This window comes from Panthera pardus, unplaced genomic scaffold, assembly GCF_024362965.1.
Source record: "Panthera pardus isolate Hobbes unplaced genomic scaffold, ASM2436296v1 HiC_scaffold_17, whole genome shotgun sequence".
NCBI classification, from domain to species: Eukaryota; Metazoa; Chordata; class Mammalia; order Carnivora; family Felidae; genus Panthera; species Panthera pardus.
Window position 1 is genome coordinate 127,813,422 of NW_026526732.1, and position 24,995 is coordinate 127,838,416.

At 46.6% G+C, this 24,995-nt stretch overlaps 1 long non-coding RNA gene across 1 annotated transcript in view; it reads left to right on the forward strand.

The window, feature by feature from the left end:
* LOC109249432 (uncharacterized) overlaps positions 1 to 24,995 on the forward strand; it is a 49,194-nt gene that overhangs the window by 12,824 nt on the left and 11,375 nt on the right. Inside the window, exon 2 of the long non-coding RNA XR_002072559.2 lies at positions 10,402 to 10,597. This is a non-coding gene — a long non-coding RNA (uncharacterized LOC109249432). The remainder of the gene's footprint in view (positions 1 to 10,401; positions 10,598 to 24,995) is intronic.

The following is a 24,995-nucleotide window of genomic DNA, read 5'->3' on the forward strand; positions in this document are numbered from 1 at the left end:
GTGGAAATCCAAAGGGAGGTTGAGTGCCTAGCCCCTAAGTGTCCCTGATTGAGAACCACTGCCCCCAGAGCTGCGTTCAGCCATTGTGAAAGTGTCTCTCTCACAGAGGTTGGGTACTATAAAATGAGACCTCAAATCTCTGACTTACTCCCTTCAGGCTGTGTTGTGTCAGGGTTGCAGTGCCCCCACATCTGTATCCAGCTGAGCTGGGAGTGCTTATTCTGACAGCCTCAGGTGAATGCTTTCCCAGGGAGAAGTCAGTGCATGGCCTGCAGAGCAGAGCCCGTCAGGGTGCAGATCTGGATCACAGCCCCCACTTTTAGGCTCTTGGTTTCCTTAGATGCACATGGAGTTCATACTCATGATAAGATAAAGACTAGGGGGGCCTGGGTGTTTCAGTCAGTTAAGCATCTGACACTTGATTTTGGCTCAGGTCACGATCTCACAGTTTGTGGGTTTGAGCCGCACATCCGGCTCTGTATTGAAGGCAAAGAGCCTGCTTGGGATTCTCTCTCTCCCTCTCTCTCTCTGCCCCTCCCCTGCTTGTGCTCACACACTCTTTCTCCTCTCTCTCAAAACAAATAAATATTTTTTTAAAAAGATAAAGATGAAAACTGGTAATAGCGAATATTTGCTGAGTATCAGGCATTTGACCCACTGCTTCATGTTCATTTTCTTCTTTAATGTGCACAACTCCATGAAGCAAGCACCTCTTCTGTGCCCATTTTATGGACGAGGAAGTGAGGTGTACACATAAGTTACGTGTCAGCCTCACACAGCTGGGAATTTGTCAAATTTAGATCCAAAACATGATTTTTTTGACTCCTTATGATAACCTCACTATATTATTTTTGGAATCAACCAAAGGTCTGTCTATCTATCTATCTATCTATCTATCTATCTATCTATCATCTATCTATCATCTATCTATCTATCTATCTATCATCTATCATCGATGTATCTATGTACCAAGCATCTATCATTTATTTGGAGAAGGATCTACTTTTCACTTCCTTGAATCCTTGAGATCACCTGATGATAGAGGGGTTACTTCTAGAGCTGACAGGGTAGAGGGGTGGTGGGCAGCCTGATCCCAGGTCCTCTCCTTGCTGGAAATCCTTGCACGACTTAATCTGGGGTGAGACTATCCTGTTGCTGATCTACCAGTTAAGGCCCTGAGATCGACTAATACAGCCACATCTGCCCAGTTGGGGAGGAGTAACATTTTTTTGCTCAGGAGACTCCTCCCATCCCCCCAGTCTTTACACCAGCTCTAACTCCCCACCCCTACCCCTGCAACTTGAGTGTCTCCCTTCCTCCAACACCTCTTGGCTCTCACCTGACCTCACTTGGGGCCACATCTGGATGATCTTCCAGTGTCATCCATCAACACGGAGAGATTAGAGTTCTCTGATGGTGCTTTCTTGTCATCAGTCTGTGTGTGTGTGTGTGTGTAGCTTTACCAAGATAATTTACGTACCACAAAATTCACCTATTTAAAGCCCACAAATCAATGGTTTTTAGTATATTCAGAGGTGTTCAACCATTGCTACAGTCCATTTTAGAACATGTTCAACATTTAAGAAGAAACCCCTTTGAGTATTCCCTTTACCTGTCCACTTCCTGTCCTGGGGCAGCAATAAGCTGCAAATTTACTTTCTCCCTCTCTTTCTTTCTTTCTGTTTTAATTTTCTAAGCAGACAGGGAGAGGAGTGAAGTGAAGGCCTCTTCTCTTGCCATAGAAGCTATGATCATTTGCATGAGAATGTGGACTTGCCCCTAGTATAACAATCCCTCTCCAAGAGGGGGCTCAGCAAGGTGGGAGGTCAGAGGTCACGTGGCCATTCACGACCCAAGACTAAAGCTCCTGCTGTCTTCCTCTGCCCACTGGACTGGAAGATTCCAGGAGACACCTCTTCCCCAGGGGTGTTGCCAAAAAGCCAATGGGAGTGCAGACACTGGGGCCTCCAGGCAGCATTAGAAGTGAAGGTGGATGGTGCCAAGGCTGGAAGGAAACTAAGAAGTCCTTAGGGCCCATTTAGGGCCCATTTCTGGATCTGGGAACTGAGGCTCAGAGAACTTAAGACGGGACTGGCATCCAGGTGTCTGGAAATCCTGGGCTTGGCTTTCTTGCAGCAGAATAGGCACACAGCTGGCCAAACCCGGTCAGGAGAGGTTTTTTTTTTTTTTTTAAGTTTATTTTATTTTTTTATTTGCAGGGCCAGCGGGGCAGAGGGAGAGAGAGAATCTTAAGAAGGTTCCATGCTCAATGCAAAGCCCAAGGCTGGGCTCAATCCCATAACCCTGGGATCATGACCTGAGCCAAAATCAAGAGTTGAATGCTCAACCTACTGAGCCACCCAGGCACGCCTGGGCTGCGAGAGTTTAAAAGGAATCTGCATGGGGTGTGAACCGAACACGGGGAGAAAGGCACCAGTGCCTTGTGATTGGAAAGCAAAGCACTGTCTGGGAGGGTCTCCCCACAAAACTCTATCGGCTACTTACTGACTGAAAGCAGGGACTGATTTTATGAGGGAAAAACCCAGCCACCCAGCTGGCCAGCAGACCAAGAGCGCAATACCGCAGGTGGGACATGTGGGCCCAGGGTGCCCCAGAGGTGCTCCAGGACAGCTGGTGTCACTTCCGAGGCTGGCTGGGGAGGAAAGATTGGGCTGACCCTGCTGGGGCTCAACTAAAGAATGAAAGGTCGTGCTCTTGAGATTGTAGGGGACAGGAGAGGCAAAAAAAGAAAAAAAAAAAGGCTGTGTGGTTTCTGTATTGATGGAGTCTATATACAAGGCATGATCTTGGATTGGGTTGTGAACCAGAAAGGGAAAGGTAACATGGCGGGGACCAGTGGTGGAAACTGAATGGGGTTTCTGGTTTGGAAGCCAGTGCCATTATCGAAGTCCATTTCCTGCTGTAAATGACTGTACTGTGGTTATGCAGGAGAGTGTCTTTGCTTTTGGGAAATACACACGGGAGTATGTAGGAGGGATGGGGCATCAGGTTTACAGCTTGCTTCCAAATAGTTCAGAAGGGGAACCAATGGAGATGGGGCGGGGGGAGGAGAGAGGGAGGAAGGGAGAAAGAGAAAGAGAGAGAGGGGCAAATGGGGTAATCTGGGTGAAGGGGATATGGTAGTTCTTTGTACTACTCTTACAACTTTTCTGTAATGTGGAATTATTTCAAAATAAGAAAAAAAAAAAAAAAAAAAAAAAAAGGAAACCAGAGAGCCCCCTCCCAAAACCCCAGTCCAAACCAAACCAAGAAAGCACAATAAAAATCCTCAGGAGACCATTTAGTGCCCTCATCTTTGTCATTAGAAAGATTTCTAGGGAGGGATTTTAAAAATATTTATAAAAATAATATTTTTATTCATATTACTTAAAAGTTCTTATTATTTCAAAATGTATCTTAATTTAATGATTTTTTTTAATGTTTATTTATTTTTGAGACAGAGAGAGACAGAGCATGAACGGGGGAGGGTCAGAGAGAGGGAGACACAGAATCCGAAACAGGCTCCAGGCTCTGAGCTGTCAGCACAGAGCCCGACGCAGGACTCGAACTCACGGACTGTGAGATCATGACCTGAGCCGAAGTCGGCCACTTAACCGACTGAGCCACCCAGGTGCCCCAAAATGTATCTTAATTTAAAGTCTCCAGAGGAGAAATTTCTCTTGGATGTTCTCAGGTTCAAAGGTGTACTGGGAGGAGGGGTGCCTGGGTGACTCAGTGGGTTAAGCATCTGACTTCCACTCAGGTCATGATCTATCTCATGGTTGAAAGTTCCAGTCCCACTTTGGGATCACATTGCTGTCAGCCCAAAGCCTGCTTCACTTTGGATCCTCTGTTCCCCTCTCTTTCTGTCCCTTCCCTGCTTGTGCAGGGGTATATTCCCTTGAATATACCATTATTCAGCTTGTTTTTAATAGTAAAAGTGCTCTGGGAACTGGGAGTGACGAATTGTGTGTTCACTCCTCGTGAGCATAGGGAACACTCATGCTTCCTCCACTTGAGCTATTGGAAGGCCCAGAAAGGACCAGCTGGCCCATGGGAGTTGGGTTAATGAGTAGTGATTTCTAGACTGAGGCAACACATCTCCCTGGGTGGTTAGGATGCTATTATTTAGCCCAACGACATAACTGAAGCAGTTGTTTTGAGACATGTCTAGACTGAACCAGGAGCATGTAAATTTAATAATAATCCCTTGCCTCTCAGACACAGGTGTGTGTGTGTGTGTGTGTGTGTGTGTGCACTCACCTTTACCTATACTGGTGTACACATGTGTGCACACACATTCTCATCTGTTGCACAGAACCTGGAGACCCCCACACTATGGTTGTGCCCAGGACCTGTCCCACTTCTCTCTGTTCCTACCCCTTTGTGCTCCCTTTTGTAGTGCAGAAGCTGAAGTTTGCAAATTACATTGTCCAGATTCTCTTGTCATTTCGGGTCCTGTCAGTGTCTGCATGGCAGGTGCTGTCCTTTGATTGGAAGGAGACAAGACTTTTTGTCTTGTTGCCTCTGGAAGTGGCAGTGGCAGCAAAATTGGGGCTTTTTGGTTCCTGCCCAGGCAGTGCACTTTCAACAACTGTGGCAGCCTCAGGAGGAGAGCTTGGGGTCTGAGCTCCCACTACATCAGCTGAGTGTGGGGTCCTGGCCTGCTGCAGTGGTGGGTGGTGAGGGGCAGGCACTCCAGCAGCCACTGGGGGCAGCCCTGTGGGCTCTGGTGATCCTACTTTTAATCTTTGACTTCAGCCCTAGACTTGGTAGCAGATTCCTAATGTTATGTATCTCTGGATAACCTTACCTTTTCTCCTCATTTTCTCAGCTCTTCCAATATTTTGTTGATCTTGATCACTCCCTATATTAAATTCCTTCTGTTTGAAACACCTGGAGTGGTTTCTGATCCTGCAGGTTTTGAGGACTAGATGGAAAATTTTTGTCTTGACACCTTGATGATTACCAAATGGTTAGTAGCTATGGAGCAAGACAGTTTGGGTGAGGAATGTCTTGTTTTTGTGCTTATTTCTGATGCTAATAATTTAATGGGGTAGAGCAGGTCTGCTGTATTTATCTCTGATTTTTTTCTTGTCCTTGTGACATTTGATGCAATTAAATACTTTTTATTTACACTGTCACCCAAGTACCTGTTTCCAGCCAGGCTCACAGCAGCATTTCTTACCTTCCACAATGTTAACAGAACCTCCATCACACTTCAAAGCCTCCTTTTGGCTTATAATTTGGATTTCAATTCTTTATCTCTCCTTGACTTTATTCCTCCATTGATTTACTCATCCTTTTGTAATTAACTATCTCATTCAAGCAACAAAAATTTCAACTCTAAATAGATGTTACTGTGAGCATCTAGTATGTATTATTAAACATAGTAGACTAGTATGAACCCCCAGTATGAATCTGGAAACACAGGGAACTATATGAACACACTTACTGTCCTCATGAGCCTCCTGGTTGGTGTAGCTGATGGGCCAGGCAATTTCTAGGTGGTGTGAGGAGGCCTTCAATATGCGGCACACTAAGCTTTCATCCACTTTTTCATTAAAAGGCATATCCTTGTTGGGGCATCTGGGTGGCTCAGCTGGTTGAGCTTCCCACTTTGGCTCAGGTCATGATCTCACAGTTCGTGGGTTTGAGCCCCCTGTTGGGCTTGCTGCTGTCCGTGCAGAGCCTTCTTTGGATACTCTGTCCCCCTCCCTCTACTCCTCCCCACTCACACTCTGTCTCTTGAAAATAAATAAACATTTTTTAAAAAGGCATATCCTTGGTATTCCCCCACGAAATGCACATGAGTCTCCATGATCCACTGTACCTCACACACAAGAAAGCACTGGTCTGGTCTGATGTAGAACATAATTCAACAAATGATTAATGTAGTTAAAATAAAAATAAATAAAATCTGGAGGCAATAGTTTTTCAAATAGGGTATGAGAGTCTGAGACTAACAGGCAACCCAAGAGTAGAAGAGTTGTCAGTGGCCTTCCAGCTGCCCTGATGGTCTGCAGACCAAGACAGTCCACCCTCCTGCCCTGAACTGAGGGGCAGGAGTTGACATGTCCCATTTTCCTCTAGTGCCCAGAATTCCTGGCACTACTGAAATCATATCTATCTCTTTTTCAAACACTCTTTATGGCTCAGCCCAATTAGATAACTCAACTGTGCATTGACGTAAGTCCACCTAATGTATTTGGTGATATTATTTTCTCTTTCTTACTGTTTCTTGTATTGTGGTTTTTTTTTTTTTTTTTTTTTACTTTACTGAAAATTACCTTTACTTTTGAGCCGACTGTTCTTCTTCCCCCCAATACTCCTTTTCCCCAAAGAGGGAGACAAGAGTGAAAGTGGTACAGGAGACTGGATGTGCCCACTTGGGTGAATATGGGCTAGAGGTTGTCCCTCTACTGTGTCCAGCCCTCTGTCTAAGGAGAGGCATTGGTGAGGAAGCAGGCTTCCCTGGTCAGTGTGATAACCTGGGAGGAAGTGGGTGCTCTGAACTCTGTCTTGGAAGCTCTAGAGGCTCAAGGGAGGCAGCTGATTTCTAAACGGAGATGGAGTGTAAGAAAAGAGGGCATGCGAGTGCATTCCAGCTGAGTAAAGTGTGAAGTATAAGGACCCCAGGTCAGAAAGCCCAGGACATTTGCCAAAGTCCTATAATAAATCTTGGTCCCTGGGGAGGGGAAGGTGGGAGTTGGGGTTGGAGCAAGTGGTGAGGGTCTTATATGATATGCTAAGGAATTTGGATACCATCGACAGATTTTCAGGAGGGGTCTTGCCCAGTGAAATTTGTATTGTAGAGCAAACACATCATACCAGCCGACTATCCCAGGTAGAAAATGGGGAGTAACCTTGTCAGGCAGGACACAAACTCGGAATCTCTCACGATAATCCAGCTGAGAGATGACAGATGACAGTGGCTCAGGACAGAGGTAGTGGAACTGTGTGTGGGCTTTTCTTTCAGAGATTTTCTGAATTTTGGTCAGTTTTGATGTTTTTAGTCTTGGAAAGATCTTTTAATTTTCCTTGGACACTCAGATAAGCTTGCAAAACATTTTCAGTGCCAAGGACTCAGAGGCATGTGGGTCATTTCATCCCCCCCCAAAAGAAATAGGTTTAGAGTCTTTTGGTGAACTGGTGTTTGGCAGCAAACAATACCTAGAAAAATTATTTTGCGTAGAGTAGGTTGTTGGTGCTTTGACCCTTGACATCTATTCTAAAAAATTAAGATTAGAAAACAGCCTTGGGTTCAACCTCCACGGGAAATGAAGCAGAAAGAGTACTTGGTGAATAACTATCAGGACCCCAGCAAAATCTTTGTGGGGAGGAGAGCATGGAAATAAGAGGAAACAAGGCTTGATTCTTGTCCCGTGTGATTTACCATAAGGTGGGACAATGAAACATCACACGTTATGTTATGTAATTAAGTGGTAGAGATTTTGTGGCCAGGATGGAGCTAAGTGACTGGAAGCTGCTGCATGAAGGAGGGCTTGCAGGAGCCCTCAGGGGCTGCAGAGAGAGACAGGAGAAGGTGTGCAGACAATGAGAAAGTGACGCACAGGGGCTGGGCAGGAAGACACCTGCCCCAGGGGCTCTGGGCTGGGCCAGTGTCAGCTCCAAATAGAGCTGCTGCGCACAAAGCTTTCACAAAGATCACGCGCTCAAAAGAAGCTGGCATCTTACTGTTTTGAGTGATGATTCCACGTCCTTCTCAAAGTGTTTAATACTCCTGGGCCAAGGGTTTGGATAGGAAATGCAACCCTGATGTTGGCATGGCTTCACAAGAAAGGGCCGGCTTGTGCTGGGCTGCTTGGCTCCCCATGGAGGCAGATTCTCTCTTCTCATCCTCAGATACGTCCATAGTCACTGGAAAGGGAATCTGTGGACCCTTTTTCTGGGAGTTGTGCTGGTTCCAGATAGGTTGAGGGGTTTTAAGGAGGAATGGATCTAAGGGGTGCCTGGGTGGCTCAGTCGGTTAAGTGACTGGCTTCAGCTCAGGTCATGATCTAACGGTTTGTAAGTTTGAGCCCCACATCGGGCTCTGTGCTGACAGCTCAGAGCCTGGAGCCTGCTTCAGGTTCTGTGTCTCCCCTCTCTCTCTGTCCCTCCCCTGCTCATGTTCTATCTCTCCCTGTCTCTCAATAATAAATAAACATTAAAAAAAAATTAAAGAGGAATGGATCCATTTCTCCTTTTTCCAGCTCTCTCCACCCAGGGGGCAGAATGGCCCAGGAGCTGATGGGGTTCCGAGGGGAAGGCTTCTTCATGGAATTGGAGAACACGAGACATATTCATTGCCCTTGTTGGGCCGCTTGTCTCTTTTCAAGGATAAAACTATAAATTCCTCGCAAGGTACAAAAACAGTTTTTAAAAACCCATTCTGGGCAGTCGGAAGGTCTAACCCGACCATCGGTTACGGCAGGGAAGCCGTTGCATTTGACAGTAGAAACCCGGAAATGGCTCTGTGTGGTGCAGGCCTGTCAGCGCTGAGATGGAAGCACGTCCTTGGCTTTCATCTCCAGGGTTTTCCAGAACTCTCTCTACAAATGCTTCAACTAACAGACACAACCTCCTGAGGATCTCAGAGTAGTCAGAATTTGAGAAGATCTTTGACATTTTAATAATACTGGCTTTGATTTGTCCCCTCTGAAAACAAATCCAAATGAGCCCAAATCTCTGGATGCGACCTGCCCCTTTAATGCGTGTATTAGTCAGGTTGGGCTGGGTTATGGTGCAGTGAACAAGCATCCCCCAATCTCAGTGGCTTAAAATCTGAAAGGTTTATTTCTCTTTCTCATTACATGTCCATTGTGAGCAGGCTGGGGCCCTGCTCCATACCTGGGCCTTCAGAGTAAGCACCTTCCCTGGGTCTACTGGTCTCCAGGCCAGATGTAAAACCAATGCACCTGGGTGGCTCAGTCGCTTAAGAGCCAGACTTTGGCTCAGGTCATGAGCAAGCGGTTCGTGAGTTCGAGCCCTGTGTCAGCCTCTGTGCTGACAGCTCAGAGCCTGGGGCCTGCTTCCAAGTCTGTGTCTCCCTGTCTCTCTGCCCCTCCCCCACTCATGCTGTGTCTCCCTCTCTCTCAAAAATAAATAAACATTTAAAAAAAATGCCTGGTGAATCATCGCTGCTTTCTAGAGCTTCTTTCTGCATACAGACCACCTCTGCAGGCATTGCTTTGGCCTCAGTCAGACACGAGGCCACTTCTAACTTCAAGGGGGAAGGAAAGGCAGTCCGTGGTGTGCCTGGAAGGAGAACGGGAGATTTGCCGACTCCCCAGCTGTGTGACCTCTGAAGGGTAGGGATGAAATGGTGGTGCAGTCCGGTTTAATGGCCTGCAAGCCAGATTTTCTCTTATTAGTTCTCACCATTAAGCAAATCCTATACTTCTAAGAGGTACCATTTCCTTATCCTTTTTTTTTTTTAATTTTTTTTTTCAACGTTTTTTATTTATTTTTGGGACAGAGAGAGACAGAGCATGAACGGGGGAGGGGCAGAGAGAGAGGGAGACACAGAATCGGAAACAGGCTCCAGGCTCCGAGCCATCAGCCCAGAGCCTGACACGGGGCTCGAACTCACGGACCGCGAGATCGTGACCTGGCTGAAGTCGGACGCTTAACCGACTGCGTCACCCAGGCGCCCCCTCCTTATCCTTTTAAGAGGGAGTTGGGTGGGAAAGGTGGCGAATGGAAAGGAATAATTATACCTGTTCCATTTGCCTCATAGGAGTGCTGTGTGGATCAAAATAAGTCAATGCCAGTGACAGTGAAATATGAAGAGAGAGGGACACAAATATTTTAATGATGGGCTACGCACTCCTCCAGGGAATTGGAGCTCAGAAGTGGTTGTCACGAGCAGCTGCATTTATTAGGGGAAGGTCACAAGTGACCAAAAAAAAAAAAACCAAAAACCAAAAAACAAAAAAAACACACAAAAAAACCCACCAAAATAGTTGTAGCTTAAATACGATAGATCTTTGTTTGTCAGATAAAAACTGAGAGTGTGCAGCCAGGATGGGGATGACAGTCTCACAATCCTCAGGGCTTTGGATCCCTCCACGTTGCTTCTTTACCATCCCCCATGCGTCTCCCTAGTTTAGCCCAGGTTCCCCAGAAACCAGAGCTTGAGGCAAAAGCAAAGGCACTCACACTTTATTGGAGAGTACAGCCCCAGGAAGCAAGATGGAGGGGGAAGGAGAGTGAGGCAGAGGTGGACAGAGTGAACTACAAAGGACTGCATCACTAAGTTCATCACAGCTTTTGGCAAATGCAGCCAACTGTTGGGTCTTGTGGGATGTTTCCAGAAAGGTCGATCGGGGCTTGGACCAGGAAATGTGGGAGGAGGAAGGGAGAAGAATTTGTCTGACTGGTCCTCTTTGGTCAAAGTTGACTTTCGCAGGGTCCCTGGACTTCGAGGTGCTACTGTCTGGCATCTCCTTCAAGGGAAAGCCAGATCTCCAAACAGCGGCAGAACCAGGCATGTAGAGCCCAGTGAGTGACTAGGAGTCAGTGGGGCTCTCTACCTGCCCATCTCATCCAGGGCACAACAGAGCCTGGCCTGGAGGACAGTGTCCCCGCTCAGGTAAGCAGGTCCTCTGGTGTCTTGCTCCTCAGCAGCAACAGGGAAGCCTTGGGGCAGGAGGTGAAAGGGATGTGATGGGAGGCATGAAGTAATGTGCTGCTGGGCTGTACCTGCAGGCAACATGAGGAATCGGGAACATCCACAACAATGGGCCCGGCCCCGCCAAGCAGGTGAAATGTCACGGCACCCTTACCTCTGCCACAAGATGGCATGGAATTCAACTGGCCTCCCTTTAGAAAATCCAAACCCTTCTCCGACTTACAAGAATGTGGTTGAGGTCAGGTGATCCTCTCAGAGGATTATTAGTGGTGTCGAGCAGAGAAAGTTTGTTTGAGCAGATCCGGAAGATACATAAACTGGCTGTGATATATTCCACAGGCCCAAATGTCTGCATGAGTTCCAGCCATCGTGTCCCTATACCTAACAAGGAAGATGAAAGGAAAGTTCGCACATGACACCCTTGCTGACCTCCCTTTGGCCAGAACTCAGTCCTAGCAGCACACATAGATACAAAGTGTCATCTTTATTCTTGGTGGTCTTACGACCATTTAAAAACTGGCTAAAAGAGGGGCCCCGGGGCCCCCCGGGTGGCTCAGTCGGTTATGAGTCCGACTTTGGCTTAGGTCATGACCTCACGGTTCATGGGTTTGAGCCCCGTGTTGGGCTCTGTGCTGACAGCTCAGAGCCTGGAGCCTGCTTCTGATTCTGCGTCTCCCTCTCTCTCTCTGCCCCTCCCGGACTCGCACTCAGTCTCTTTCTGTCTCTGGAAAATAAATATACAGTGAAAAAGTTTTTTAAAAATTAGCTAAAAGAACAGACTACTAGGGCCAATTGGCAGTTTGTGCCACAGCGGCCAAGGTTGAGAGGCCCTGAGTTAGCACAGCAGAGTGTCCCCGAAGTGGGTCATCATTTTAAACAGACATGAGCTGGGATGTGAGAGAGGTAGGGATAGGTGAATGCGGGTGGGGAGCATTCCAGGGGAACACAGAGATGTGGAGGAAGGAAAAAGGGGGGAGCAGAGCAATGGGAGAGATGAGAGGGTGAACGGAGAAAGAGAAAGAGGGGCAGGAGGATCTCCAACCCTCAGACTGGGCTCGTTTAGTTTCTATGGATACCACAGGCTCTTTAATAGCAGCAGACGAAGATGAGCAAGAAGGTGGGTTCCTGTTGACAGCAGGACTTCCACCCAGCCAGGGCTGCACACACCTCATGCTGACCTTGGCCTGCACCTCATCATCCCCTGCCCCTTGTCCTAGAAACCTGGCCAGCTAGCCTGCTTCGGATTCTGTGTCTCATTCTCTCTCTGTCCTTTCCCGACTTACGCTCTGTCTCTCTCTGTCTCTCAAAAATAAATAAATGTAAAAAAAAAAAAATTAAAACAAAAACCTGGCCAGCTAGATACTCCATGCTTAGTCTGCCTCCTTCTCCTCCCACATTCTTAGATAAGAAATCAGATGAGTTCCTTCTAGGATCGCGTGCTCCAGTTTTACTCCGTCAGTCTGGCATCAACCTCGGGACCTTCTGTGGCTCCCCTGCACTCTGAAATGGCCCTTCTTGTGTCTGAGAGGCTTCCAGGGAGACACAAAAAGGATCCAGTTTGCAGGACATTAAAGGTCAAACCAAGAGCCTCCCCTCCCCCTCTGCCAGGGGGCACTTGGTCTCCTAGGAGAACAGACCCTTCAGAGACATTTGATCAGGATGGGCTGGTTTGGCCTCCCCTATGTGCATTCGCATTGTGCATCGTGCATCGGGACTGAGCCAGACTGTGGAGGGAGGCTCCCTCCCCACCTGGCTGGTCCTGAACTGAAACTAGTTGGTGCCTCCCCAAACCTGTGTGAACTGAAACCACCCAGTTTCCTCAGACAGCCCAGCCTCGTGCGTCATCTTGCTGCATTTTCTCCTGCCCCGAAGGAGGAGCCTGGCTCCACTGTGTGTCTCAGCACTGTGAGATACTTGGTTCTGGCCTTGGCCTTGATGCTGTCACCAGAGAAGCCTCCACGCAACCTTGGAACATGTCCTGGGCGTGTCCTGGGTGTGTTGGGCACCAGGAAAAGATTCTGCACTCTCTTGGTTTCCCTTGCCCGAGTCGGGGTGGGAATAGTGAAGGAGCTGTGAACCAGAGGTGGCTCTGGCCTTCCTTCCCACCTTCTTCCCACACAGTTCTAGAAGCTGCCTGCTGAGCCCTCTGGAGGGCAGCATGGGTGATGCAAAGAGAAGGGGTTCAAATCTCAGCTGCCCCAGGTACTGTGCAAGGTTGTCATGAGGCTCTCAGAGCCTCAGTTTCCCTGTCTGTAAAACGAGGGTATTACTTAGACCTGATCGGGTTGTAGTGAAAGGCCCTGGCATATCCTGAGTCACTGTTCTTCCCAGCCCCCTCTGCCCCAGTTCCTGGGACCAGAGCAGCTCGCTTTGCCTCCTGTATGAGGACCAGCACGTGCGTGCTAATTTAACACCAGCAATGCCAAGTACGTGCTTCCTCTGAGCTACATTCCAATGAAGGATGTTTCTGCATCCTGGCCGGACGGTGGGGCCTCTGCAGTCTCAGTGGAGAGACCATGGGGGTTTGCGGTTTCTTTTTTGTGTATCGGTGTTTGCCACAGTCCCAGGAGCCAGGTGGGTGGGTGCTGTGCTGGACATGAGAAAGTGTGAAAGCATCAGGCCTGGTGCACAATGGTCTCCATTGTCAGCCACCACACTCACCTTCAGGGCAAGCCTCACCTCCCCTTCAGTTCCCAAGGGGATCCCTGCACTGATGCTATGGGAGGCAGCCCCCCATCCCCAGGGCTGGCCTGGTTTTCCAGGTGCCACTCTACAGCCTCAGAACGGCTGTCTCCAAGCAGGCCCTTCTCCACTGACCTCTCTGAATAGCACCTTGACTAAAACTTCCCCCATAGCCTCATTTCCACCTCCTTCCCCTCCCACCCCATCACCGTCCCTTGGTATTCCCTCAAATCTTTTCCCTTTAAATTTTATATTGAAGAAGGGCACCTGGGTGGCACAGTCGGTTAATTGTCTGACTCTTGATCTCAGTTCAGGTCATGATCTCATGGTTGGTGAGTTTGAGCCCTGCATTGGACTCTGTGCTGATGGTGCGGAGCCTGCTTGGGATTCTGTCTCTCCCTCTCTCTGCCCCTCCCCTGCTTGTGTTCTGTCTCTCAAAACAAAAAAAATAAACTTAAAAATAAATTAAAGAAAAAAAAGTTTATATTGAAGAATAATATCTTTTGACTTTTTTTTTTTCCCCCAACAAACAACACGGTCATAGCTAAGGATTAAGAGGACATCTTGAGCATGCAGGCGGTGATGACCACTCTGTCACAAGCTTCCGGTAACCCTGAGGAACCCCAGCAGCCTCCTGGTGTGGGTTCTGTATTGATTCCAGGAGCTGTCAGGGTGACATGCTCTCGGGGAGAGGTGGCAGCGAAGGGGCCCAGCATCCACGTGGATTAAACAGTGACTCCGGGTGGGGAAGAAAGGTGGAAGGTGGTGAGTTTCTGCAATTCCCCCTGCAGGCATAGGCGGAACTGAGCCACGAGTCTACAGGGGCTGGTCTGAGCACAGAAGCAGACGTGGTTACAGACGTGGTTACAGAAGGGAGGGATTTCGGTGAAAAGAGGTAGTGAGGTCATCGCTCTCCCAGGTGTGTTTTGGGAGAAGCATGTCAGGTGGGAGTTGGAGGATTAGGCTGCACTGAGTCAGTATGCTTCGGAGAAGAGGTGGCCAGCCGGGAGTAAGGTGGTGATGAGAAGTGAGGTGGCCAGAAGGGCTCTGAGACGTTGGCACTGGCTTTGCGCCGGCAGCTCTGTCTGCGCATGCGCAGCTGCCCACCTGAGCCCGTCCCCTCCCTCCACTCGCTCCGCCTTCCCACCCCCAGGCTGCGGAGTTTTCGGCTGGATGAAGTGAAGCAGGCGTCGCTCCAGACTGAAGGGAGGGGAAGGCAGCCGGGGCTTTGTCACTACTTGGTTAGTCCTTCATTCATGCCCAGATCCAGCTCTCCTCAGCCCCCATGGTTCCCTGATTCGTGGTGGCGCTTCTTTCTAGGTCCTTCCCTAACCTTTTCCCCTTTCCTCCCTGGAGCCTGGGCTCTTGGCGCCCCCTCTCCCCAGCCCCAAACTTCAACCACACACTAACGCTTTTTGTCCAGTTTATATTCTTCTTCTTCTTTTTTCTTCGCTACCCCTCGGCACAGGTCCTGGGTCGGGCAGGAGCAGGGCTGTTCTGCAGAGCGAAGAGAGGGGCATCCAATCCCCCCTTTTCCTTTTGTCGCCCCGGAGATCAGGGAATTCCCACATGTAACTGAGCGCAGCCCAGCTGTCCAAACCGCAGGACGGGGCTGCTGGCAGCAGGGCGCTGCAGGATCAGGGTGGGGGACAGGCAGCCCGGAGCATGCTGTGGCAGGCCCCAGCTCCTAGCCAAGCCCCAGGGCCCGCGCTCTGCCGCTTAGGCAGGGAAGTGGTGCCTCCCTTCCAGTCTCTTGTCTCTATTCCAGTAGTTGAACCTTGAGGCCTGAGAGTGCTGTAAAATTTGACATGGTCAATTCTGCTTTTAAAATGGAAACCCAGGCTCAGTTGGTTAATCATCCCACTTTGGCTTAGGTCATGATCCCCTGGTTCTTGAGTTCCAGCGGGTGTTGGACTCTGTGGTGACAGCTTCAGAGCCTGGAGCCTGCTTCAGATTCTGTGTCTCCCCTCTCTCTGCCCTCCCCCCCCCCCTTTCAAAAATAAATAAAGATATTTAAAAAATAAAAAAAAAATAGAACCCCAAACAAAACCCACTGTCCATTGAACTCCCAATCAGAGAGCAGAGCACTCTGTGGGGTCAGGGGCCTGGCCCAAGTCCTGGCCCTGCCACCAGCTGGCTGAGTGACCATGGGCAGGTCACCTTATCTCTCATGGCCTCGATTTCCACAGTTGTAAATTGGCAGGGGTGGATAATATTTCTCTAAGGCTTTTCTGGTTTTCACTATTACGGCTCTGAGTCTCATTATTGTGAGCAAATAATATGGTCATAAAGTGAGTTACAAAAATAAACATAAAAATAAAAAGTGCTACTCTAATTTTTTAGAATGTGAGTGTTATTTTCAAAGGTGACTTGGAAAATGCAGCTGTCCCAGAGAGGAGGAATATTTTCCTGTGCCATAAAAGGGGTCAGAACTGGTGTGGCTTAAGCTCAGTATTTATGTTTCAGATAGAATTGGAAACTCGCTTCTCCCCTTTAAGCACTGGAGGGAATTAGTCACACCTCCCTGTGGAAGTGGAGAAGAGATTCTCTGGGCTGCTCAAAAGGCTCTTTCAAAAAGTTCTGGGGACAAGCAATGCTCTGTGTGTGTGTGAGAGAGAGAGACAGAGACAGAGACAGAAAGAGAGAGGGAGAGACAGAGACAGGGAGACAGAGAGACAGACAGATGGAGAGGCAGAGAAAGGCAGAGAGAAAGATTGGAGAGGAAAAAGGTACACAGAGGGAAGGAAATGATTAAGATATCAATCAATGACCCGAAAGGTTTGCTGTCCAACAGAAAGACCTAAAATGCTAACAAATAGAACAATATACAGAGTATAATACGGCTATAAACAAAGGCTTCTGGGGAAAGTCATGGAAAGGGTGGTTGATTCAGGCTGGAAGGATGCCTGGAAGACTTTCTGGAGGAGGTGACATTTGGCACAGAGTTTTCCCTTAGGGAGTGAACTGAATGTCTGGGGGGGGGGTGGGGTGAAGAAACTGGGGAGGGCATCTAAGCAGGGAAAACAGCAACTGTGAAGGTAGGCCCTCTGGCAGCTCTCTCTCTCTCTAAGCCTTGGGGCTCTTGGCCCAGACCTTCTTCTTACACATTTCTCCCCTGGGTGGGGCAAGATGCATAGCAGGTCAGCATCCTGGTGCTCAGCTAGGGTTCCTCCTCTTCTCCTGAGGTGCCATAGGGGAAGTTGCTGGCAGTCTGCAGGCAGCCATGGGAGGACTTCCACTTTGCTTAGTGAAATCTTTCCTTAGAACCACAGTTGGTTCTTGCAAAATTTTCCGGTCACATAAAAGCCAAGAAGCCAGTTTCTGAAAAGCTTTACCCAGCAGGAAAGGAATACCCAAGGAAGAATGTTGTATCATTGATGAGACTCGTTCCATCTCTATGTTCCTTTACAGTCAAAATGGGGAGGGAGAGGTGAGGACGAGAACACAGACCATCTGTGAGCAAAGTCCTTGAGTGGACAAAAAGTTCTCACTAGTGCGGAACACTCTACCATCCCTCCATGCCTCATTAGTTCATCGGACTTCCAGTAGCTTCTTTGGCCAGCTGCAATGTTGAGTTTTGAAGGAGAGGGTGAGGATCCCAAGGATGAATAAAGCGAATGGTCTTCCTTGTGAAGTTGAGAATGAAGGATCACACAGTGAGCCAGGTGGCTACAAGATACAGTGAGAAGTGGCTGTGTCCTGGGGGCTCAAGGAGGCATTCTTTGTGCGTAGTGTGGAGGGAGAGTGGTTTACCCACAGAGACAGACAAGAAGGATGTCCGAGAAACAGCTGAGTAGCAGAAGCTCCGAGTCCCAGTGGGTTGCTGCCACTAAGTGTCACCCCACTTCCCAGTGCCTCCACTCAGTGGTAATAATTGTTTATGAAGTGCTGTGTCACCTTTTGGGGAGAGGGGGAGCTCTGCAAGAGAAATCTCTCATCATCTTACCAAGCACCACGTCAGCTGGTTTCCCTGGGGCCTCAGCACACACCAGAAACCTAATCAGTGCTTATTGTCATGGAAGCAAAGAGATGTCATCCTGTGACCCATGTCCCTGAGATGTGCTTTGTCAAGTAGGAAAGTGCACTTTCTGTTACCTTGACCATATTCAGAATGGAATCCTCTAAATCTATTGCTACTGTGTTTGTGAGGTTTTAGTTTTCTAATTAAAGACAGTGTGTTAAATACATCTTAACGATAATGTATGTGAGCTTTAAATGTATGGAATTGAACACATCTTTTATTTTATTATTACTATTTTTTAATGTTTATTTTTGAGACAGGGAGAGAGAACAGGGGAGGGGCAGAAGGAGAGGGAGACAGAGGATATGAAGCGGGCTTGATGCTGACAGCTGAGAGCCAGATGCAGGGCTCAAACCCACAGACCACAAGATCATGACCTGAGCCGAAGTCGGACGCTCAACCGACAGCCACCCAGGCGCCCCCTGAACACATCTTTTAAAATCAGGCACAGTTACCATGATTTTAGTGGCTATTTATTGAGTAGGGATATGGGGTTTTGCACTTTTTTTTTCTAACTGTTGTCAGTTATTTTGATTTTTCTTCTCAACCTCCCTGTGTCACCTTTAGAGCATGTCCAGGGGTCGACACATGGACTTGATACAAGCGTCTACAAGAGCAGGCTTGAGGGAGGAGGAGGAGGAGGCTGTAGGACTGTGTACAGCAGCGAGAAAGAAAGTAGGGAACCCAGGGTCCCAAAGGAGAAGAGGTGGGAGGTGATGAACTTGGCAGGGCTGGGGGCTGAGCAGGGAGGAAGCCAGGGTTCACAGAGGGGTGCGGCACGGATGCCATGAGGAGGGTTTGAGGTGTGGACGAGGTGCCTGTGGTGTTTCAGACTAGTTCACCATCTCCCCTGGAGTGAGCCCCAAAGTGAAGACTGTGGGCCCTTTCAGACCCGATTGTCCCCAAGTGATGGCATCTGGAGGGACCTTCTGTTACTAGTGATAAACCAGGTGGACCCTAGAGCCTGCCTGCTTGGGAGAAAATCCCACCGTTCCACTTGATGACCGTGTAACATGGGCAATTGATTTAACTTCTCAGCACTTTCGTTTTCTTGCTTGTAAACGGCTCAGAAAGACCACCTGTCTCCCAGGGATGCTGTGAGGGCCACGGGAGATTAGGCCTGTATGAAGTTTAGAGTAGTGGCTGATGCAGAGCTACAGGGCTCAAAGGACTACCGATGTTCTTCTTCTCCCTTATCTTTCTCCCTGTGGACATCCTGAAACACCTTCTGTGCCCTCAGCCTGATTTCTGGGTATGAAAGACCGGGGTAAGATCACTTCTTGTGTTTGTGTTAGCTAGGATGTCTTTAGCAGCAAAGTAATAAAAAGTGACTTCTTTCGTGAAGATGTTTATTTTTACATAACAGGAAGTTCAGCAGTAGATGGTTCATCCAGATATTTCCACATCTCGCAATCTTTTGCCCGATTTTGAGCAACTTAGGTGGTCACTAGCCAGTCTATCAAGGTTGAGCAAAGGACAGAGAGATGGTCAAAACCAAACAGGTCCATTTATGAGGTGTGGCCTCAAAGGAGAGGAGCTGTATTTAAAAACAAAAACAAAAACAAAAACATGCCAAGATGTATGTTTTCACCTGAGCGTTGTCCTTTGAGGTGGTCACTTTGGAAAGCATGGCACTTCTTCCCATGTGCTGTGCTGCTCAAATGTTTTTAACTCTTTTACTGGAACCTTCCCCAGAGGCAAATTATGAATCACATAGAAAGGTTAATATTAATTTTATAGTGATATCCCTTGTTGGACCCTAAATAGGCCTCCTTTTTGATGTATTCATTCATGAGGTTCTCAGTTGGACAAATCTTTTATGACTGTCCACTGTATTCAAGCAAGAAAAAAAAATCACCATTTTTATTAATCAATGATTACAGCCTGGGGACTTTAATGGGTGATGTCACTTACCACACAATGACTCTGAACAGTTGGCAGTATCCTCTCCAGTTTAAAGATGAGTGAATGGAGGTTCATACTAGTCAAGTGGCATTTTGAAAATCACACAGAACAGAGCCACACTTTGAATCCTGTGTGCTGTGACTCCACCTTCCCCACACTTGCTCCATAGGCTTGGTAGTTGTTCTCAAGGGTTTACAATTAGTAGGGTATATAGGAAATGCACAAATATCACAGATATATCTGGTGGCACAGATTGTAATAAGTGTCCTAAGAATGTATAAATATTTTAATAAAGGGATGCAGAGTCAGGAAAGATTCAGTTTAGCCCAGAGTACCAGAAGACTTCATGGAGGTAGGCTGGAAAGTAGGGCAGGACAGTGGGAAGGGGCAGGGGTAGGAAAGATAAGAAGGAGCCTTGTCTGGAACACATGACAGGTGTGGATGAGGGCATCGGGAAAGGGCTGGGAACTCAGGTTGGAACTAGTTTCTAGAGGTCAAGGACTTTCTATTTTATTTCATAATCCTTGCAAAGCCCTTGGAGACTTCAACAAGGAAACATATTCAAAAACATTTTAGGGAGATTAACTTGACAGTGATGGCCAAGGTAGGTGGGAAAGAGATCTTGAAAGCAGAGACACCATGTAGGAAGCTATTCAAATAGTCAAGACACAGTATAATGTTTCTAAGACATTCAGATTTCATGAGCCAGCCATGTTTACCCCCAAATTTAAGGGACTGAGATAGGCATCCCAACATTTTATTTTTCTAAATAACGGCACAAACAGCCACAACAACCGTCTAAGCCACTACCGTTTCATAAGTGCAAAGAGATGTCAACCTCTATAAGCAGAAAGGACATTATCTCTGTGTAAAGGACCGTGTTTTCCAAAAAGGACATCTGAAACCTTATATAATATATGATCCCTCTTCCCAACATGTGCTCACGTGCATGCACACACACACACACACACACACACACACGTTACTTTTCTCATTTCATAACAGACCAGTAAAAAATTGGTTCTGGATATGCCACTAGTTTGTAACCCACACACAATTGTTACTTTTAGCATTTCATAATTTCATAACAGACAGGTAAAAACTTGGTTGGGACATGCCACTAGTTTGTAACCCAGCTTCCGGGAACCACTGTGGTAGAATTTTGTGGGGTACATTTCAAACAACCCCTTTGTCTGGGAATGGTCCTCATCAATAGACACTGCTGAAGGAGCACACCTAGAGACCTGTGTTAACACCCATAATTCTACCTGGACTAATTCAGATGCTGGAATCAAAGCTGGATTTGTGGCAAGTCTAGAGGTTAAATCTCCTGGCTGGCTGGTTTAGTGGTCCATCAAACCTCTCTTTAGAGTTTGAACCAAATGGCAGAGCCTGCATTTAGTCTCCAGAGCACATGAGGGGTTGGGACAATCATTTGGGGACATAAACAATCTAGGTAAAGACAAGCTGGACAATGGCACAAGTCTACAGAAAGGAATCCACAGAAGCACCAAATGGCCCGAGAGGGAAAAAGGAGCTGGAAGCAGCAACAACCTTATCCCCAAAGCCTTCCAAGTCTAACTCTGTGTCCAGCTGCATTTCCATTTTTGTGTCTGTGAGATCCTCTTGTGCCTTTTAATAATCCCCTCGGGTTGACTGGTCATTTCTTTCTGGCAACCAAAGAACCTTGGCTAGGATTGAAGTCAAGACAAAAAACAAAGCTCATGATGTAAAAGAAAGGGACACACAGAGAGAAACAGGAAAGGAGAAGTGAGTAAAAATCGGTAAAGGATGGAATGTGGGGCCAAGAGGGAATGTCAAAGATCACTCCAAGGTCTTGAACCAGGGAAGCCAGGGGTGTCAGAAACACAGGTGAGGAGTGCGTTGAGTTTTGGCATGTTGGGTTGGAGGTGCTGGTGTGGGGTGGTTGGTTGGTGTAGAGGTCTTGGACCAGGAGAGAGACTTAGGAGTCAGCCACAGCAAGGAGACATTTGGAACTTTGCGATCAGATTGGCCACAGAGGAAAGCATGTAGATGAGAAGGGAGGGGGAGTGAAGAAAAATGAGGGTGGGGGTTGGGTCTGGGTTGGATAACTCAAGAGGAGCGTAAGGGATTGTGGGATTCTCCCGAGGACAGTCATGAAATGGTGAAGGTAAATGGAGGCAAGAGAAGCAGAAGAGGGTCTTGGAGAACAGAAAGGATTGAGACACCACTGGTTTCCTTGCCCCTGGAAATGAGACACCACTGGTTTCCTTGCCCCTGGAAAATGCTCTGTAGATGTATGTGAGCTTACCTGAGGAAGAGTGTGTGTGCTTCATAGAGACTTCTGGAAGCATACATTCTGGTGTGCTAAAATAACTCTCAGAGTTCTCACTACATCTTAGTAATTCTGGTTTAGGATTTGGAGATGGAAGAGGTGCATGGGTATGAGGGAAGGCAGGGATGAAGGAGAGAGTTGATAGATGAAATTAGAACACGAAGGAAGGAGAAAGGGGATGAGTTAAGATCTTTGCCAAAAATGGAAGTTTTTGGATAATCTGTGGGTTTCAGTGATTTGTAACTGTTTTTCAAAGGGTCTGAGGACCTTCTACCGAATGCCATGTGGGTTTATTTCGAAAGGAGATTCTTGGGCCCGAGCCCAGACTTCCTGAATCAAAGCTCTAGAGTGGAGGCCCAGAATCAGCATTTCATTTACTTTTTATTATTTTACTTTATTTTATTTTATGTCTTTTACCTTGTTTTTTTTATTAAGTTTCTAATTTTAATTCCAAATAGTTAACATACAGTGTTATATTAGTTTCAGGTGTACAATATAGTGATTCAATGATTCTATACGTTACTCAGTGCTCATCATGACAAATGTACTCCTTAATCCCCTTCACCTATTTTATCTATCCCCCACCCACCCACCTTCTGATAACCATCAGTTTGTTTTCTGTCATTAAAAGTCTGTTTCTTGGTTTGCCTCTCTCTCTCTCTCATATGAAATCATATGGTAGTTGTCTTTCTCTGACTGACTTATTTCATTTAGCATTATAGTCTCTAGTTCCAACCATGTCATTGCAAATGGCAAGATTTTGTTCACTGTGGCTGAATAATATTCCACTGTATATACATACACCTCTTCTTTATGCATTCATCTGTTGATGAACACTTAGGCTGCTTCCATATCTTGGCTACTGTGAATAATGCTGCTGTTAACAGAGGGGTGCTTGTATCCCTTTGAATTAGTGTTCTTGTATTGTTTGGGTAAAAACGCAGTAGTGCGACTGGATCATAGGGTAGTTCTATTTTTGACTTTTTGAAGAACCTCCATACTGTCTTCCACAGTGGCTGCACCAGTTTGCATTCCTACCAACAGTGGTTCTTTTTTTTTTTTTTTTTTTTTCACATCCTCACCAACACTTGTTTCTTGTGTTGTTGATTTTAGCCATCCTGACAGGTGTGAGGTGATATCTCATTGTGGTTTTTGATTTGCATTTCCCTGATGAAGAGTGATGTTGAGCATCTTTTCATGGGTCTGTTGGCCATCTGTATGTCGTTTTTGGAGAAATGTCTGTTCATGTCTTCTGCCCATTTTTAAATTGGATTATTTGTTTTTTGGGTGTCAATTTGTAGAAGTTCTTTATATGTTTTGGATATTAACCCTTCATTGGATACATCATTTGCTAATATCTTTTCCCATTCAGTGGTTGTCTTTTAGTTTTGTTGATTGTTTCCTGTGCTGTGCAGAAGATTTTTATTTTTACATGGTCCCAACAGTTTGTTTTTGCTTTTGTTTCCCTTTCTTCAGGAGACATATCCAGAAAGATGTTGCTTTGGCTGATGTCCAAGAAATTACTGCCTATGCTCTTTCCTAGGATTTTTATGTTTTAATGTCTCAAATTTAGGTCTTTATTTCAAACTTATTTTGATGGGGCAATGAACAAATAAATGGTGGTGATTCATGCTGTGAAATATTATACAGCTGTTAAAAGGGTGAATTAATTCTATACTAATTGATGTGAAGTGTTAAGTTAAATAAGCAGGAAGAAGAAATGTGTGTATATAACATGGTCACATATTTATATAAAAATAATGACAAAAATAATACTGTCTTTGTTCCAGTGTTTTTAGTATAGTTCCGTCAACAAGTGGAAAGTCTGGAGGGACACATACCAGAATGTTAACACTGATTTTCTGGGGAAGGAAAGGCAAACTAAATAAATAAGAATTTTTTTTATATATAAAAAAAGGGCATCTAGGATAATAACCATTTTTGCTGACTTTTTGTAAATTAATGCTTGTGGGTGCATATAAATGCTCAGAAAGGCAAACAGAGGGACAGACACCAACATTATCATGGTGAATTTTCTCAGAGTAGGGGGATTTCTGGTGATTTTAATTGTCTTTCTTTTTGCTTTTCAGCATGCTTAAAGTTTTGCAGTGATCAACGTTATTTTCTTCACTGTGGGGGAGAAAATTTGTGTGTGGGGGTCAGAAGTGGCATTTTAAACACACTTTCTATGTCACTCTTGTGCCCACTGACATTTGAGAACTTGTCTCCATTATTCTTAGAGGGTTGGCTGTGTTGTTTCACGTTAACTCCTCCTCTGAAAGACATAGGTGCCTTCTATTATCCACCTATTATGAAGGAAATCGACAATTCCAAAGCTGCTGCAAAATTCTAGAGCCTTCTATGGTACTACTTATTCTATCTTATAAAGATGGAATGCAGGCAACATCTCTCTATAAACACAGGCCAAGATGGCACCTGGCAGGGTTTCTGGTTCTCCTCAAAAGAGACTCACCAGTGAGTCCCACCTCTGTAGTGTCTGTTGTCATTGTGGCAGGTAGGAGATATGTTCCTCTTTTTCCACATAGCCTGGAACGCCTCTCTAGAAGACATCTCCCAGCGTCATAGGAGCCATGTAACTCATAATTGTAGAATGTAGCGTAGCATCAGGTCTGTTGGCCTTAGGAAGAAGGCAAGTGACATTGACCCTGTGGTCTATCAAAATGTGCAGTATCTGGGCTGTGAATGTGAGGCATGATTATGTCAGTTCTTTTGATGGTACAAGTTTTTTGATTCCACTCACAGACCTAATAGTTGTCATTGCAAGATGCCCCCAAGTACCAATGTAGAGTTGAGTTTTGAACAAAAAGACACCCACACTCACTCAGACAGTATGAAACAGACAAAACTTACTCTCTTATCTCTATTAATGGCATACACATTGCATCATTTAGGATTGTTTTGGCTGCAAGTGACAGAAAATCCAGTAATAGCTTAGACCATTAGGAGGGGCCCAGGGACAGTTTGTGACTCACTGATCTCATTGAGGGTCTGGCTTTTTCTGTCTTGCTCCTCTGCCATCTTCAGTGTGTCAGCAACATCCCACCTTCCAATCAGAGATGGCCGCCTCAGCTGGAGGTTGTATTGCCTCACACACCTGGGAATCCTGGGCAGGAAGCAAGGAGGGCCTTAGCAAAAGGCCTCCTCTTCCTGCAGCTCTCTCATCAGGGAGAGAGATCTTTCCTGGAGGTAGACTCTGGACACATGTATATTCCTGGACCAATGATGGCAAAGAGGAGGCAGCCATTGACAAGGAGGAGTCACTACCATATTAAGGGCTCTGTTAGCAATGAAGAAGGACTGCTCACTGAAAGGCCATCAAAAAACGTGTCCCGCGTTGGTGAATACTATTAACAAATACCAGTTTCAAAGGATTTTGTTTTCTCCAACCAGACCATTGTGTCTCGTGGGGGCAA